This window comes from Salvelinus alpinus, chromosome 16 (assembly GCF_045679555.1).
Source record: "Salvelinus alpinus chromosome 16, SLU_Salpinus.1, whole genome shotgun sequence".
NCBI classification, from domain to species: Eukaryota; Metazoa; Chordata; class Actinopteri; order Salmoniformes; family Salmonidae; genus Salvelinus; species Salvelinus alpinus.
The window spans coordinates 27,412,536-27,430,013 of NC_092101.1; the positions used below are offsets into that span (position 1 = coordinate 27,412,536).

The 17,478-nt window shown below is 44.1% G+C and overlaps 1 protein-coding gene across 2 annotated transcripts in view; it reads left to right on the plus strand.

Annotated features, from left to right (window-relative positions):
• Positions 1-17,478, plus strand: part of LOC139541260 (disabled homolog 1-like) — a 289,187-nt gene that overhangs the window by 124,180 nt on the left and 147,529 nt on the right. Inside the window, exon 2 of one of the 2 annotated variants that reach the window (XM_071345706.1) lies at positions 3,037-3,052. The exons of the other annotated variant lie outside the window; for it this stretch is intronic. The gene's annotated coding sequence lies outside the window, so the exon portion shown is untranslated. The remainder of the gene's footprint in view (positions 1-3,036; positions 3,053-17,478) is intronic. 2 annotated transcript variants of the gene reach the window in all.

The following is a 17,478-nucleotide window of genomic DNA, read 5'->3' on the forward strand; positions in this document are numbered from 1 at the left end:
TTCGTCCTCCTCTGCCGCAGGGTAACTACATTGTTATTACTAGTCTATCCACTAAATAAACAGGAAGTGGAACTTGCTAAGCAAGCAGCGTGAAGTCATTTTTGTGGGTTTGTATCCGACGCAGGTTTAAGCAGTCTAATGATGTTTAATGTGTTGACTGTTTTACAGAGAATATGACAGACTTAGCGGAGAAACTAACAGCTACTTCAATTTACACCTTGTCTTCTGCAGAGGTGCAACAGTGTGTGTAGTCTTTTATTAAACATGTGAACCTCACAGGTTCATCTACTGGTGTTTTGAACGTATTTGAAGTAGAAAAAATGTGTGAGATTAATTATCAGTTTTTCTTTAAGTGTGTGAGTGTGTGTGTGTGTGTGTGTGTGCCCTAGCATAGTGGGTTAACGCTGTGTGGAGTTATGCAGACAGCCTGAGTTCGTTGCCTGATGCTACCAGGCTGTGCTGTATAGGTCTACACCCCTGCTCTTCCCATGACTCCACTCCCACTGACACTCACAGATAATTACAATTGATTATGGAGCCAAGATGGTTTTGTGGCCTGCAATAAGTTATACACTGTCGAGTCTCTCTCTCTCTCTCAATTCAATTTCAATTCAATTTAAGGGCTTTATTGACATGGGAAACACATGTTAACATTGCCAAAGCAAGTGAAGTAGATAATAAACAAAAGTGAAATAAACAATAGCAATTAACAGTAAACATTACACTCACAAAAGTTCCAAAAGAATAAAGTCATTTCAAATGTCATATTATGTGCAAATAGTTAAAGTACAAAATGGAAAATAAATAAACATAAATATGGGTTGTATTTCCAAAGTTTGTTCTTCACTGGATGCCCTTTTCTTGTGGCAACAGATCACAAATCTTGATGCTGTGAAGGCACACTGTGGTATTTCACCCAGTAGATATTGGAGATTATCAAATTTGGGTTTGTTTTCAAATTCTTCGTGGATCTGTGTAATCTGAGGGAAATATGTGTCTAATATGGTCATACATTTGGCAGTAGGTTAGGAAGTACATCTCAGTTTCCACCTCATTTTGTGGGCAGTGTGCACATAGCCTGTCTTCTCTTGAGAGCCAGGTCTGCCTACGGCGACCTTTCTCAATAGCAAGGCTATGCTCACTGAGTCTGTACATAGTCAAGGCTTTCCTTAAATTTGGTCAGTCACAGTGGTCAGGTATTCTGTCACTGTGTTCTCTCTGTTTAGGGCCAAATAGCGTTCTAGTTTGCTCAGTTTTTTTGTTAATTCTTTCCAATGTGTCAAGTAATTATCTTTTTGTTTTCTCATGATTTGGTTGGGTCTCATTGTGTTGCTGTCCTGGGGCACTGTGGGGTCTGTTTGTGTTTGTGAACAGAGCCCCAGGACCAGCTTGCTTAGGGGACTCTTCTCCAGGTTCATCTCTCTGTAGGTGATGGCTTTGTTATGGAAGGTTTTAGGTGCTTGCAGAATTTAACGGCCCTTTTCTGGATTTTGATAATTGGCGGATATCGGCCTAATTTTGCTCTGCATGCATTATTTGGTGTTTTACGTTGCACACAGAGGATATTTTTTCAGAATTGTGATTTCTTGGTTGGTGAGCGGACCCCAGACCTCACAACCATAAAGGGCAATGGGTTCTATAACTGTTTCAAGTATTTTTAGCCAGGTCCTAATTGGTATGTTGAACTTTATGTTCCTTTTGATGGCATAGAAGGCCCGTCTTGTCTTGTCTCTCAGATCGTTCACAGCTTTGTGGAAGTTACCTGTGGTGTTGATGTTTAGGGTGAGGTATGTACAGTTTTTTGTGTGCTCTAGGGCAAGGGTGTCTAGATGGAATTTGTATTTGTGGTCCTGGCAACTGGACCTTTTTTGGAACACCATTGTTTTTGTCTTACTGAGATTTATTGTCAGGGCCCAGGTCTGACAGAATCTGGGCAGAATCTGTGCTCTCTCTCTCTCTCTCTGTTTTGTACGCGGTGTGTAGACGCACGATACACCCAGCTCTCCGTAAACCAGGTGTCGATCCATCGCTCAGATCATGACAACGGGAATATTCAGTCATTTATAACCAATAACCCCCCCCACCCAAACACACACACACACTGATGCCCAAGAATGTCTTGTCGTGACCTTATTATAAAAGTCATCACCGTCCAAAGCAAAGTGAAGTACTTCTAGAGGAAATGACATCATTACTAATGAGGACACTACCATGACTTCTACTGGAGACAGGGGAGGGGAAGGAGTGAGGGAGGAAGAGAGAGAGAGAGGGGTGGAGGAAGGGAAGGGGGAGAGACATAAGGAGAGAGGGAGAAATGAGATCATGTATGAATTCACCAAGCCTCAGTCATTTAGGAGGAGCTATAGGACAGGAACAGTATGCTGAATTTTCAACTGCTTTTGAGCACGAATAACAATGGATTGTAGGTTAAACGGCTATTTAATAGTGTGTGTGTGTGTGTGTGCCAGCAGCAGTATCAGGGGTGGCTGGTGGTGAAGTGATAAGAGGCTGTGCTGCACCATGGTGAAAGGGCAAACTTCCTTGTTGTATGTTTAATGGCTCAGGGGCATGACTTGGCACACGCTCAGTTAAAGTATGGCGTTCAGCCATTTTCTTTCTGAACATTGGGATTCTCTACAGTAACCACAACCTCACTCTGGACATTTGTCTCTCTGTCTTTGTGTATGTGTCCTGTAATCTATGCATCCGTTCTGTGTTTAATGGTAGTTTTTCTCTTTCTCTCTTTTCACCCCCCTTCTCTCTCTCTTTTCACCCCCCTCTCTCTCTCCCTTTTCACCCCCCCTTTTCTCTCTCCTTTTAACCCCCCTCTCTCTCTCCCTTTTAACCCCCCCTCTCTCTTTCTCCCTTTTCACACCCCTCTCTCTCCCTTTCCCCCCCCCCCTCTCTCCCTTTTCACCCCCCCTCTCTCTCCCTTTTCACCCCCCTGCTCTCTCTCCCTTTTAACCCCCCCTCTCTCTCTCCCTTTCCACCCTCCTCTCTCTCTCTCTCTCTCACTCTGATGTGCCGTGGATCCAGGAGAAGGGAGGATCAGGTGAGTGCTTTAACATACAGTACATACTTCTGTATGTGTAACGTATGCTAGATCATACCTGACACAGCTCCCACTAGGCCACTACCCACTCCACTACCCTAAAACTTTAATATTGCTGTAGTTTGCGCTGTGTGCAGCTTAGGTTGTGAGTTACTGGGGAGCTGTAAAGTGTCCTGACTCCTGTCTGATCTGATCGGCGCTGGGTTGAGTATTGTTGAATAAAGGTTTAGAAACTGAACTCCAAGCCTTCTAAAGCAGACCATAGAAAGTATTGAATGTGTGTGTGTGTGCCTACTGCTTCACTGTAACAGACAGACCAGCCTCATTAGATGTAGATTGTAAAACACACTAATTAACAGCCTGATTAAGTCTGGAGCTGCTCTCTTGCTGAAACAGAGGAACACACACACACACACACACACACACACACACACACACACACACACACACACACACACACACACACACACACACACACACACACACACACACACACACACACACACACACACACACACACACACACACACACACACACACACACACACACACACACACACACACACACAAGCCCTTAATGGGTTTGTGATGTGACTGATTTTATCTGGACATTTGAAGGAGAAATGTTGCCTTTATGACATTATAATGTGCAATGGGTGGGATTCAAACATGGGTCATCTGCCTACCTCAAGACTATTTTAGCCCAATGTGGCAAAAGCAAGTCTCAATAAAGATTACTCATCATGTGAATGTGGTTCATTTAACCACCCTAACTAACCCTCCCCAAAGCTCTCTATCTAGCTTTCTCCATGTGGGACTGTTCTCATGGGAACCAAGTGAGTTCTCCCCCCTTCATCCCGTTTTCCTCCTCCTCCCTCTTTCTCTCCACCTCCATCTGCTCTCTCTGGGATCTCTGCCGTAGTGATTTGAATATGCAGTTGAGCTGTATGAATGACTAATTACGCTAATGCAGATGTACAGTTGAAGTCGGAAGTTTACATACACCTTAGCCAAATACATTTAAACTCAGTTCTTCACAATTCCTGACATTTAATCCTAGTAAAAATGCCCTGTCTTAGGTCAGTTAGGATCACCACTTTATTTTAAGAATGTGAAATGTCAGAATAATAGTTGAGAGAATGATTTATTTCAGCTTTTATTTCTTTCATCACATTCCCAGTGGGTCAGAAGTTTACATACACTCAATTAATATTTGGTAGCATTGCCTTTAAATTGTTTAACTTGGGTCAAACTTTTTGGGTAGCCTTCCACAAGCTTCCCACAATAAGTTGGGTGAATTTTGGCCCATTCCTCCTGACAGAGCTGGTGTAACTGAGTCAGGTTTGTAGGCCTCCTTGCTCGCATATGCGTTTTCAGTTCTGCCTACAAATGTTCTATGGGATTGAGGTCAGGGCTTTGTGATGGCCACTCCAATACATTGACTTTGTTGTCCTTAAACCATTTTGCCACAACTTTGGAAGTATGCTTGGGGTCATTGTCCATTTGGAAGACCCATTTGCGACCAAGCTGTAACTTCCTGACTGATGTCTTGAGATGTTGCTTCAATATATCCACATAATTGTCCTTTCTCATGATGCCATCTATTTTGTAAAGTGCACCAGTCCCTCCTGCAGCAAAGCACACCCACAACATGATGCTGCCACCCCCGTGCTTCACGGTTGGGATGGTGTTCTTCGGCTTGCAAGCATCCCCCTTTTTCCTCCAAACATAATGATGGTCATTATGGCCAAACAGTTCTATTTCTGTTTCATCTGACCAGAGGACATTTCTCCAAAAAGTTCGATCTTTGTCCCCATGTGCGGTTTCAAACCGTAGTCTGGCTTTTTTATGGAGGTTTGGGAGCAGTGGCTCCTTCCTTGCCGAGCGGCCGATCAGGTTATGTCGATATAGGCCTCGTTTTACTGTGGATATAGATACTTTTGTACCTGTTTCCTCCTGCATCTTCACAAGGTCCTTTGCTGTTGTTCTGGGATTGATTTGCACTTTTCGCACCAAAGTACGTTCATCTCTAGGAGACAGAACGCGTCTCCTTCCTGAGCGGGACGACGGCTGCGTGTTCCCATGGTGTTTATACTTGCTTACTATTGTTTGTACAGATGAACATGGTACCTTCAGGCGTTTGGAAATTGCTCCCAAGGATGAACCAGACTTGTGGAGGTCTACAATTTTTTTTCTGAGGTCTTGGCTGATTTCTTTTGATTTTCCGTGATGTCAAGCAAAGAGGCACTGAGTTTGAAGGTAGGTCTTGAAATACATCCACAGGTACACCTCCAATTCACTCAAATTATGTCAATTAGCCTATTAGAAGTTTCTAAAGCCATGACATCATTTTCTGGAATTTTCCAAGCTGTTTAAAAGCACAGTCAATTTAGTGTATGTAAACTTCTAACCCACTGGAATTGTGATACAGTGAATTATAAGTTAAATAATCTGTCTGTAAACAATTGTTGGAAAAATTACTTGTGTCATGCACAAAGTAGATGTCCTAACTGACTTGCCAAAACGATAGTTTGTTAACAAGAAATTTGTGGAGTGGTTGAAAAACGAGTTTTAATGACTCCAACCTAAGTGTATGTAAACTTCCGACTTCAACTGTATTATTGTAACGCAACGGCAATGGAGGGGACCCCCTCACACAGGTTTAACAACCAATCAGATATCCGAAAACAGGGAGAGCTGTCCAATGACAATGAGTGTCCATATTCCCAGCACAAGATAGACATTGAATGATTATTGTGACTGACTGGTCAAATGATTCACTCAACTGACCTCTTATGTGTTAATCAATCCCTGATCAGAGAGGAAGAATGAGTTTGAGGAAGAATGTTTAGTCCAGAGATATATTTTTATTCCTTCCCCACTGCACCATCTCTCTCTCCCACAGTCACATAATAAAGACAGAATAAAAGCTCCAGAGGGTTGATGCTTGTGCTCCCATGTACACACACACACACACACACACACACACACACACACACACACACACACACACACACACACACACACACACACACACACACACACACACACACACACACACACACACACACACACACACACACACACACACACACACACACACACACACACACACACACACACACACTCACACACACACACACACACAAAATGACACAGAACTTCACCGCATCAGTTCTATGCAAATCATGTTTGCTAAACAGGCAAGTTGGCAGGAGACCCCGTTTCCCAACAGCCCCCTACATGCTCTTCGTTCCCCAACCCCCCCTGTTCTTCCATCCCCCCTTAACCACCCCCTCACAATCTTTCTCTCCCCTCCTACCTTTATAGTCCCTTCACCCCCCACTCTCTTCTCCATTTTCTTTACACCCCCTTCCATCCACTCCCCCTCCAACCAAGCCCTCTAGACGTTCCCCTTCCCTCTTTTCATCCATTTTCCCTCTTTCCCCTTATCCACCCTAATCCCTCTTCCCACCCTTTACTCCCCTTGGATCGCCTCTCTGTCCCTACCCCCCTATCCCATTTCCTCTCGCTTCATCCTCTCCCCCCTCAACCATTATCTTCCGCTAACCATTCTTTCGAATCCAACCTCCTCTCCTCTTCCTTTCCCCCTCTTCCTCTCCCCTTCCTTTCCCCCTCTTCCTCTCCCCTTCCAATCCCCCTATTCCTCTCCCTGTCACGTTCCTGACCTTATTTCCTATTTAGTCTTTGTTTAGTTGGTCAGGACGTGAGCTGGGTGGGCATTCTATGTTTTGTGTTTCTATGTTGGGTTTATTGTTTGGCCTAATATGGTTCTCAATCAGAGGCAGGTGTTTGTCATTGTCTCTGATTGGGAACCATATTAAGGTAGGCTGTTTTTCAATGTTTGTTTGTGGGTGATTGTTCCTGTTCGTGCGTTCATTGTTTTTTCTATGTTCACATGTTCAGGACTGTAGCGTCGTTGGTTTCGTTCTGTTTATTGTTTTGTTCGTTTTGAAGAGTATTCAAATAAATATGGATACATACCACGCTGCAATTTGGTCCTCCTCTCTTCCACATTACGACGACCGTTACACTCCCCTTCCTTTCCCCCTTTTCCTCTCTTCTTCCTTTCTTTTGCCCCTTTGCCCCTTCCTCTAATTGTTAACCCTTCTTCCAGATCTAACCCTCATTCTCTACCTAACCCCTTTAAGACCTTTCCGTCCCCCTATTTCCCTGACCTTCCTACATAAATGACTACTTCCGGCGCCGACAGAGATGGCCGCCTCGCTTCGCGTTCCTAGGAAACTATGCAGTATTTTGTTTTTTTTACGTGCTATTTCTTACATTGGTACCCCAGGTAATCTTAGGTTTTATTACATACAGTCGGGAGGAACTACTGGATATAAGAGCAAAGTCAACTCACCATCATTACGACCAGGAATACGACTTTCCCGAAGCAGATCCTCTGTTTTGCCCACCACCCAGGACAATGGATCGGATCCCAGCCGGCGAACCAAAACAACGACGCTGTAAAAGGGGCAGACGAAGCAGTCTTCTGGTCAGGCTCCGGAGACGGGCACATCGCGCACCGCTCCTGAGCATACTACTTGCCAATGTCCAGTCTCTTGACAACAAGGTTAATGAAATCCGAGCAAGGGTAGCATTCCAGAGAGACATAAGAGACTGTAACGTTCTTTGCTTCACGGAAATATGGCTCACTCGAGACACGCTATCGGAGTCGGTACAGCCACCTGGTTTCTTAACGCATCGCGCCGACAGAAACAAGCATCTTTCTGGTAAGAAGAGTGGCGGGGGGGTATGCCTTATGATTAACGAGACGTGGTGTGTTCATAACAACATACAGGAACTCAAGTCCTTCTGTTCACCTGACTGAGAATTCCTCATAATCAAATGTCGACCGCATTATCTACCAAAATAATTCTCTTCGATTATAATCACAGCCGCATATATTCCCCCCCAAGCAGACACATCGATGGCCCTGAACGAACTTTATTTGACTCTATGTGAACTGGAAACCACATATCCTGAGGCTGCATTCATTGTAGCTGGGGATTTTAACAAGGCTAATCTGAAAACAAGACTCCCTAAATTCTATCAGCATATCGATTGTGCTACCAGGGCTGGTAAAACCCTAGATCATTGTTATTCTAACTTCCGAGACGCATATAAGGCCCTCCACCGCCCACCTTTCGGAAAAGCTGACCACGACTCCATTTTGTTGCTCCCTGCCTATAGACAGAGACTAAAACAGGAAGCTCCCGCGCTCAGGTCTGTTCAACACTGGTCCGACCAATCTGATTCCACGCTTCAAGATTGCTTCGATCACATGGATTGGGATATGTTCCGCATTGTGTCAAACAACAACATTGACGAATACGCTGATTCGGTGAGCGAGTTCATTAGCAAATGCATCAACTATTAAAACATTCCCAAACCAGAAACCGTGGATTGATGGCAGCATTCGCGCGAACCACTGCTTTTAACCAGGGCAAGGTGACCGGAAACATGACCGAATCCAAACAGTGTAGCTGTTCCCTCCGCAAGGCAATCAAACAAGCTAAGCGTCAGTATAGAGACAAAGTAGAGTCACAATTCAACGGCTCAGACACAAGAGGTATGTGGCAGGGTCTACAGTCAATCACGGATTACAAAAATAAAACCAGCCCCGTCGCGGACCAGGATGTCTTGCTCCCAGACAGACTAAACAACTTCTTTGCTCGCTTTGAGGACAATACAGTGCCACTGACACGGCCCGCTACCAAAACCTGCGGACTCTCCTTCACTGCAGCCGACGTGAGTAAAACATTTAAACGTGTTAACCCTCGCAAGGCTGCATACACAGACGGCATCCCTAGCCGCGTCCTCAGAGCATGTTTACGGACATATTCAATCAATCCTTATCCCAGTCTGCTGTTCCCACATGCTTCAACAGGGCCACCATTGTTCCTGTTCCCAAGAAAGCTAAGGTAACTGAGCTAAACGACTACCGCCCCGTAGCACTCACCTCCGTCATCATGAAGTGCTTTGAGAGACTAGTCAAGGACCATATCACCTCCACCCTACCTGACACCCTAGACCCACTCCAAATTGCTTACCGCCCCAATAGGTCCACAGACGACGCAATCACAACCACACTGTGGGAATGCTCTTCATTGACTACAGCTCAGCATTCAACACCATAGTACCCTCCAAACTCGTCATCAAGCTCGAGACCCTGGGTCTCGACCCCGCCCTGTGCAACTGGGTACTGAACTTCCTGACGGGCCGCCCCCAGGTGGTGAGGGTAGGTAACAACATCTCCACCCCGCTGATCCTCAACACTGGGGCCCCACAAGGGTGCGTTCTCAGCCCTCTCCTGTACTCCCTGTTCACCCATGACTGCGTGGCCATGCACGCCTCCAACTCAATCATCAAGTTTGCAGACGACACTACAGTGGTAGGCTTGATTACCAACAACAACGAGACGGCCTACAGGGAGGAGGTGAGGGGGAAAATGGCAGGGAAATAACCTCACACTCAACGTCAACAAAACAAAGGAGATGATTGTAGACTTCAGGAAACAGCAGAGGGAGCAGCCCCCTAACCACATCGACGCGACAGTAGTGGAGAGGGTAGTAAGTTTTAAGTTCCTCGGCGTACACATCACGGACAAACTGAATTGGTCCACCCACACATACAGCGTGGTGAAGAAGGCGCAGCACAGGTGTCTTTTATACTGATAACAAGTTCAAATAGGTGCCATTAATACAGGTAACGAGTGGAGGACAGAGGAGCCTCTTAAAGAAGAAGTTACAGGTCTGTGAGAGCCAGAAATCTTGCTTGTTTGTAGGTGATCAAATACTTATTTTCCACCATAATTTGCTAATAAATTCATTAAAAATCCTACAATGTGATTTTCTGGATTTTTTATCCTCATTTTGTCTGTCATAGTTGGAGTGTACCTATGATGAAAATTACAGGCCTCTCTCATCTTTTTAAGTGGGAGAACTTGCACAATTGGTGGCTGACTAAATACTTTTTTGCCCACTGTATATACTGTCCTCGATACCATCTACTGCATCTTGCCTATGCCGTTCTGTACCATCACTCATTCATATATCTTTATGTACATATTCTTCATCCCTTTACACTTTTGTGTTTAAGGTGGTTGTTGTGAAATTGTTAGGTTAGATTTACTCGTTGGTTATTACTGCATTGCCGGAACTAGAAGCACAAGCATTTCGCTACACTCACATTAACATCTGCTAACCATGTGTATGTGACAAATATAATTTGATTTGATTTGATTTAAATCTACCCCCTGATGTGATTCTCACCCCACCCCCCTCCTCTCCCCATCTCTGTAAGTGGAGTAATGGAGCTTGAGGAAAACATTGTCAAAGTGCCTGGAAAGCAGAAAGAGGGAATCAGGCAGCTAAATAACCACACACACACACACACCCCGACACACACATACACACACACACACACACACACACACACACACACACACACACACACACACACACACACACACACACACACACACACCCCGACACAAATGAACAGGCACACACAGACACACACAAACATACACATGAATGTACGTATGCACGCTCACACACGCACACACACACACACACACACACACACACACACACACACACACACACACACACACACACACACACACACACACACACACACACACACACACACACACACACACACACACACACACACACACACACACACACACACACACACACACACACACACACACACACACACACACACACACACAGAGAGAGAAATCAGTACCATGGACAGCCACATCATACTTAGCTTACGTAGATTGAACTGGTATCTTTCAATTATCACTGTATTAGTCTAAGCATGGGTGATGAAATTATGTTGAAATGTTGAAGTTAATGTTGAAGTTGAAATAGTGGAGGCAGCGCCTGTTTTCTTTGAAACTTGCGGTACCTTTAGTAGTCCGGAAATGTCGAAAACATTAACTTGCTTGACCACGCTGTAGGTCATGTAACTGTTTGTTACTTGCAATATGTTTAGTGGACAGATGTTGCTCTCCGTTTTTGTGATGAAACAAAGGTGATGTTGAATGTATTCTTCCACTGTGTCTTCTTATTGGCTCAGCCTTTAGGCCTATATATCACGGTGTCAAGGCATATGAACTAACAGGTTATAGAGCAGACAAAGCAATAATCACAACATATAGGTTGTAATATGCATTCTTCTTCCCCAGTGATTTTAGCCACACACTGCTACTGGGAAGGAGAGAGATGGGTCAGGAGGAGAGGGTTTTCTCTCCACACTTCAATCCTCTTTTCCAGAGAAGAGATTGTATCATCACATATAGCACTCTCTTCAAAGGAGAGGGGAAATCTGTCTGTGTGTAAGAGAGAGAGGAGGGAGTCCATGACTGACATACAGACAAAGCCCTGTCAGTCTCTCTTCACTATGGCCTTCCGGGAATCAAACCCACAACCCTGGCGTTGCCATCACGTTGCTCTTACCCACTGAGCTATTCTATACAGATAGAGGAGCCCAGGGATATTTATATAGTAGGTTTTAACAGTATCCATGCTGTTATTTCTTATTTAATAGAATGTTTAATTATATTCACGGCAAGAGCAACCAGTATAGTTCAGTAATATCTCTCTACAGAGCAATACTTACTGTCAACCATATGAAGATGGACTGACATAAAAACGTGAGGGAGAGAGAGAAAAATGGTAGAGAGAGGAGAGAGACCTATGTTTTCCATGGATCATTACCAGTCGTACCACGGTTGCTTGGTTGTTGTGGCTGCATCTATAAACCAGAGCGGGTTGGAATGGACTGTTGAATGTACTCAGAGAGAGAGAGAGACAGATATATACTGTGGTATATTATGATTCAACCCTGTATGTGTATGGAAATACCATGGACTGTCTGTGTGTGTCCCAAATGGAATCTTATTTCCTATATAGTGCACTACTTTTGACCAGAGCCCTATGGGTCCTGGTCAAAAGTAGTGCACTATAAAAGGAATAGGGTGCCATTTGGGATGTAATCTCTGTGGCAGCCAACTGAGCCAGTGTTCAGAAGGAGTTAATATTAGATTATGTTGTCAGAAGGATGAATCATATCATACCCCATCAAGAGCTTTTCACCCTGCAACAAAATTATACACACACACACACACACACACACACACACACACACACACACACACACACACACACACACACACACACACACACACACACACACACACACACACACACACACACACACACACACACACACACACACACACACACACACACACACACTCACACACACACACACACACAAAATGACACAGAACTTCACCGCATCAGTTCTATACACTAAAAGATACACGCACACGGACACATAGTCTGCATCCTCCATTACATGGTTGCTATGATACTGCTGTTGACTGCATCCTGTGTTTGAGTTTTTGTGTACAAAACCCACAGCAACTGAAAGCATTTTGACAGTGTCTTGTGTGTGTGTTTGTATCTGAGAGCAAGAGAGACAATCCTCTCAGAGTCTCTTCAGATCCTTCTCTCTCTCCCTGTGTGTCCCTCTCCCCCTCTGGCTGATCCAGACATAACAGCTAGTGAAAGAAGTTAAGTGATTCCCAAACCCTACTCTCTCAGACAGACCCAGCAGCTACACACACACACACACACACACACACACACACACACACACACACACACACACACACACACACACACACACACACACACACACACACACACACACACACACACACACACACACACACACACACACACACACACACACACACACACACACACACACACACACACACACACACACACACAGAGAAAGAGAGACCCAACCAAATCACGAGAAAACAACAAGTGAAAGAATTAACAAAAAAACTGAGGAAACTAGAATGACCACTGTGACCGATCCACAATTAAGGAAAGCTTTGACTATGTACAGACTCAGTGAGCATAGCCTTGCTATTGAGAGAGGCCGCCATAGGCAGACCTGGCTCTCTCGAAGACAGGCTATGTGCACACTGCCCACAAAACTCCCATATCTATTGAGTTAAATACCAGTGTGCCATCACAACACCAAGATTTGTGACCTGTTGCCACAAGGGCAACCAGTGAAGAACAACCACCATTGTAAATACAACTCATATTTATGTTTATTTATTTTCCCTTTTCTACTATAACTATTTGCACATAGTTACAACACTATATATAGCCATAATATGACATGTGAAATGTCTATTCCCTTGGAACATTTGTGAGTGTAATGTTTACTGTTCATTTTATTTTATATTGTTTATTTCACTGTTGTTTATTATCTATTTCACTTGCTTTGGCAATGTAAACATACGTTTCCCATGTCAAAAAAGACCTTTGAATTGAAGAGAGAGAGAGAGAGAGCTCGGCAGCTAAACCTTACAAACGGCCGGCTGTGGCGCTGCTTACAGACGAGGGGATCCAGAGGCTGGTAGTCAGCTAGACAGCCCATGCCTCCTGGCCTAGTGTGTGTGTTCATCTCTCTCTCTAGTCTTCCCACTCCTCCTCTCCTCCTCTCCCTCTCTACCCTTCCTCTTGTGCTCTGCCACTCTCCAGTGTGTCTCCTAGAGCTAGATGAGTGGCAGCTGAATGAGGCCAACACACACACACACACACACACACACACACACACACACACACACACACACACACACACACACACACGCACGCACACACGCACGCACGCACGCACGCTGAATCCAACGGCTGGACTACGTAGATCTCAGTCTCACCTTGCCAATTACTGTGTGTGTTTGTTTGTTGTGGCTTTTCTGAGTTTAATTAATCTTTCTGCTCTTTAATAAGGCTCTGTCACAGCCCTGCTGGTGCTCTGAGAGAGATGGACACACACACACACACACACACACACACACACACACACACACACACACACACACACACACACACACACACACACACACACACACACACACACACACACACACACACACACACACACACACACACACACACACACACACACACACACACGTCTGCAAATAAGGCAGTTTAGCAGAGAACCACATCAAACAACAAACAACGGAGACAACATAAAAGGCCTGATAGATAGATGGGGCAGCAGGTAGCCTAGCTGTTAAAGCGTTGGGCAGTAACCAAAAGGTTGCTGCTTCGAATACCTAGGGTGAAAAATCTGCTCCGGGGCACCGTACTTCTATGGCTGACCCTGTAAATCAACACATTTCACTGCACCTATCCGGTGTATGTGACAATAAAACATACTTTTTTAGATATGAAGTGTGTGAGTCATGTGCTGCTGGAGCTGTTTCATCTACTCTATGGATTTATGATATGCAGTCAGACTTAGATACAGACAGACAGACAGTCTGTGTAGGAGTTGGGTTCAGGGTTGGAGTCAATCCACTTTTCTATTCAGTAAATTCAGAAAGGGACTTCCCTCCTTCATTCACTGTCTGAATTGACTTTTTGAAATTTGAATTGATCCCACCCCCACTGTCCTACGTCAGATGGCGCACCTCCCTCTCTCTCAGTGGAGGGACTAGAAGGAGGATAGAGAAGGAGGGATAGAGAGGAGGAGAGTAGGAGGAGGGAAGTAGGAAAAGAGGGTGAATAAGGTTACAGGAGCTCTGTTCTGAATCAAGATTGTGAGTCAGTATGGAACTGAGTGTTACTCTCTTTCTGCCAAAGTTTCTCTCTCTCTCTCTCTTCACCAGCCCTTTTCGGGATTTTGATAATCATCGGGTATCGGCCTAATTCTGCTCTGCATGCATTATTTGGTGTTTTACGTTGTACACTGAGGAAATTTTTGCAGAATTTTGCTTGTAGAGTCTCAATTTGGTGTTTGTCCCATTTTGTGAAGCTTGGTTGGTGAATGGACCTAATTGATATGTCGAATTTTATGTTCCCTTTGATGGTATTGAAGGCCCTTCTTGCATTGTCTCTCAGATCGTTCACAGCTTTGTGGAAGTTACCTGTGGCGCTGATGTTTAGGCCGAGGTATGTATCGTTTTTTGTGTGCTCTAGATGGAATTTGTGTTTGTGGTCTTGGCGACTGGACCTTTTTGGAACACCATTATTTTTGTCTTACCGAGATTTACTGTCAGGGCCCAGGTCTGACAGAATCTGTGCAGTAGATCTAGGTGATGCTGTAGGTCCTCCTTGGTTGGTGACAGAAGCACCAGATCATCAGCAAACAGTAGACATTTGACTTCGGATTCTAGTAGGGTGAGGCTGGGTGCTGCAGACTGTTTTAGTGCCCTCACCAATTCATTGATATATATGTTGAAGAGGGTGGGGCTTAAGCTGCATCCCTGTCACACCCCACGGCCCGGTAGAAAGAAATGTGTGTATTTCTTGCAAATTTTAATCACACACTTGTTGTTTGTGTACATGGATTTTATAATGTTGTATGTTTTTCCCCCAAAACCACTTTCCATCAATTTGTATAGCAGACCCTCATGCCAAATTGAGTCAAAAGCTTTTTTGAAATCAACAAAGCATGAGAAGACTTTGCCTTTGTTTTGGTTTGTTTGTTTGTTAATTAAGGTGTGAAGGGATGTGCAGGGTGAATACGTGGTCTGTCGTACGGTAATTTAGTAAAAAGCCAATTTGACATTTGCTCAGTACATTGTTTTCACTGAGGAAATGTACTAGTCAGCTGTTAATGATTATGCAGAGGATTTTCCCAAGGATGCTGTTGACGCATATCCCACGGCAGTTATTGAGGTCAAATTTGTCTCCACTTTTGTGGATTGGGGTGATCAGTCCTTGGTTTCAAATGTTGGGGAAGATGCCAGAGCTAAGGCTGATGTTAAAGAGTTTAAGTATAGCCAATTGGAATTTGTGGTCTGTATATTTTATCATTTAATTTAGGATACCATCAACACCACAGGTCTTTTTGGGTTGGAGGGTTTGTATTTTGTCCTGTAGGTCATTTATTGTAATTGGAGAATCCAGTGGGTTCTGGTAGTCTTTAATAGTTTATTCTAAGATTTGTGTAGGGTCAAAAATATTGGAGATGTGGTTTATCCATACATCTCCGTTTTGGATAGATAACTCTTCGTGTTGTTGTTTGGTTAGTTTTTTCCAGTGTTCCCAGAAGTGATTAGAGTCAATGGATTCTTCAATTACATTGAGCTGATTTCTGACGTGCTGTTCTTTCTTTTTCCGTAGTGTATTTCTGTATTGTTTTAGTGATTCACCTTAGTGACGGCGTAGGCTCAGATTTTCTGGGTCTCTATGTTTTTGGTTGGATAGGTTTCTCAATTTCTTTCTTAGGTTTTTGCATTCTTCATCAAACCATTTGTCATTGTTGTTAATTTTCTTAGGTTTTCTGCTTGACATTTTTAGATTTGATAGGGAAGCTGAGAGGTCAAATATACTGTTTAGATTTTCTACTGCCAAGTTTACACCTTCACTATTACAGTGAAACGTTTTGTCCAGCAAGTTGTCTAAAAGGGATTGAATTTGTTGTTGCCTAGTTGTTTTTTGGTAGATTTTCATACTACTTTCCTTCCATCTATAGCATTTCTTAATATTATTCAGTTCCTTTGGCTTTGATGCCTTTGATGATTGAGTATTGCTCTGTTCAAGTAGACTGTGATTTTGCTGTGATCTGATAAGGGTGTCAGTGATCTGACTGTGAAAGCTCTGAGAGACTCTGGGTTGAGGTCAGTGATATAGTAGTCTACAGTACTACTGCCAAGAGATGAGCTTTAGGTGTACCTACCGTAGGATTCCCCTCGAAGCCTACCATTGACTATATACATACCCAGCGTGCGACAGAGCTGCAGGAGTTTTTGTTGGTTATGTTGTCGTAGTTGTGCCTAGGGGGGCATATGGGGAGGGAATGCTGTCTCCTCCAGGTAGGTGTTTGTCCCCCTGTGTGCTGAGGGTGTCAGGTTCTTGTCCAGTTCTGGCATTTAGGTCGCCACAGACTAGTACATGTCCCTGGGCCTCAAAATGATTGATTTCCCCCTCCAGGATGGAGAAGCTGTCTTCAATAAAGTATGGGGATTCTAGTGGGGGGGATATAGCTAGCACATAGGAAGACATTTTTCTCTGTTGAGATACATTTTTTGAATTTCTAGATGTAAAATGTTCATGTTTTGATTAATTTACTAAGGTGAGTTAGGTCTGCTCTATACCAAATTTGCACACCCCCTGAGTCCCTTGCCTGTTTTATTCCTGGTAGTTTGGTGGATGGGACTACCAGCTCTCTGTAACCTAAAGGGAAACCAGTGGGTCCATCTCCTCTATACCATCTTTCTTGGAGGATGACAATGTCTGTATTTCTGATTTATTTGGTGAAGTCCAGGTTCCTGCTCTTTAGGCCAAAGGCAGATGACCTCAGGCCTTGGATATTCCAGGATGAGATAGGGAAGGCTTTGT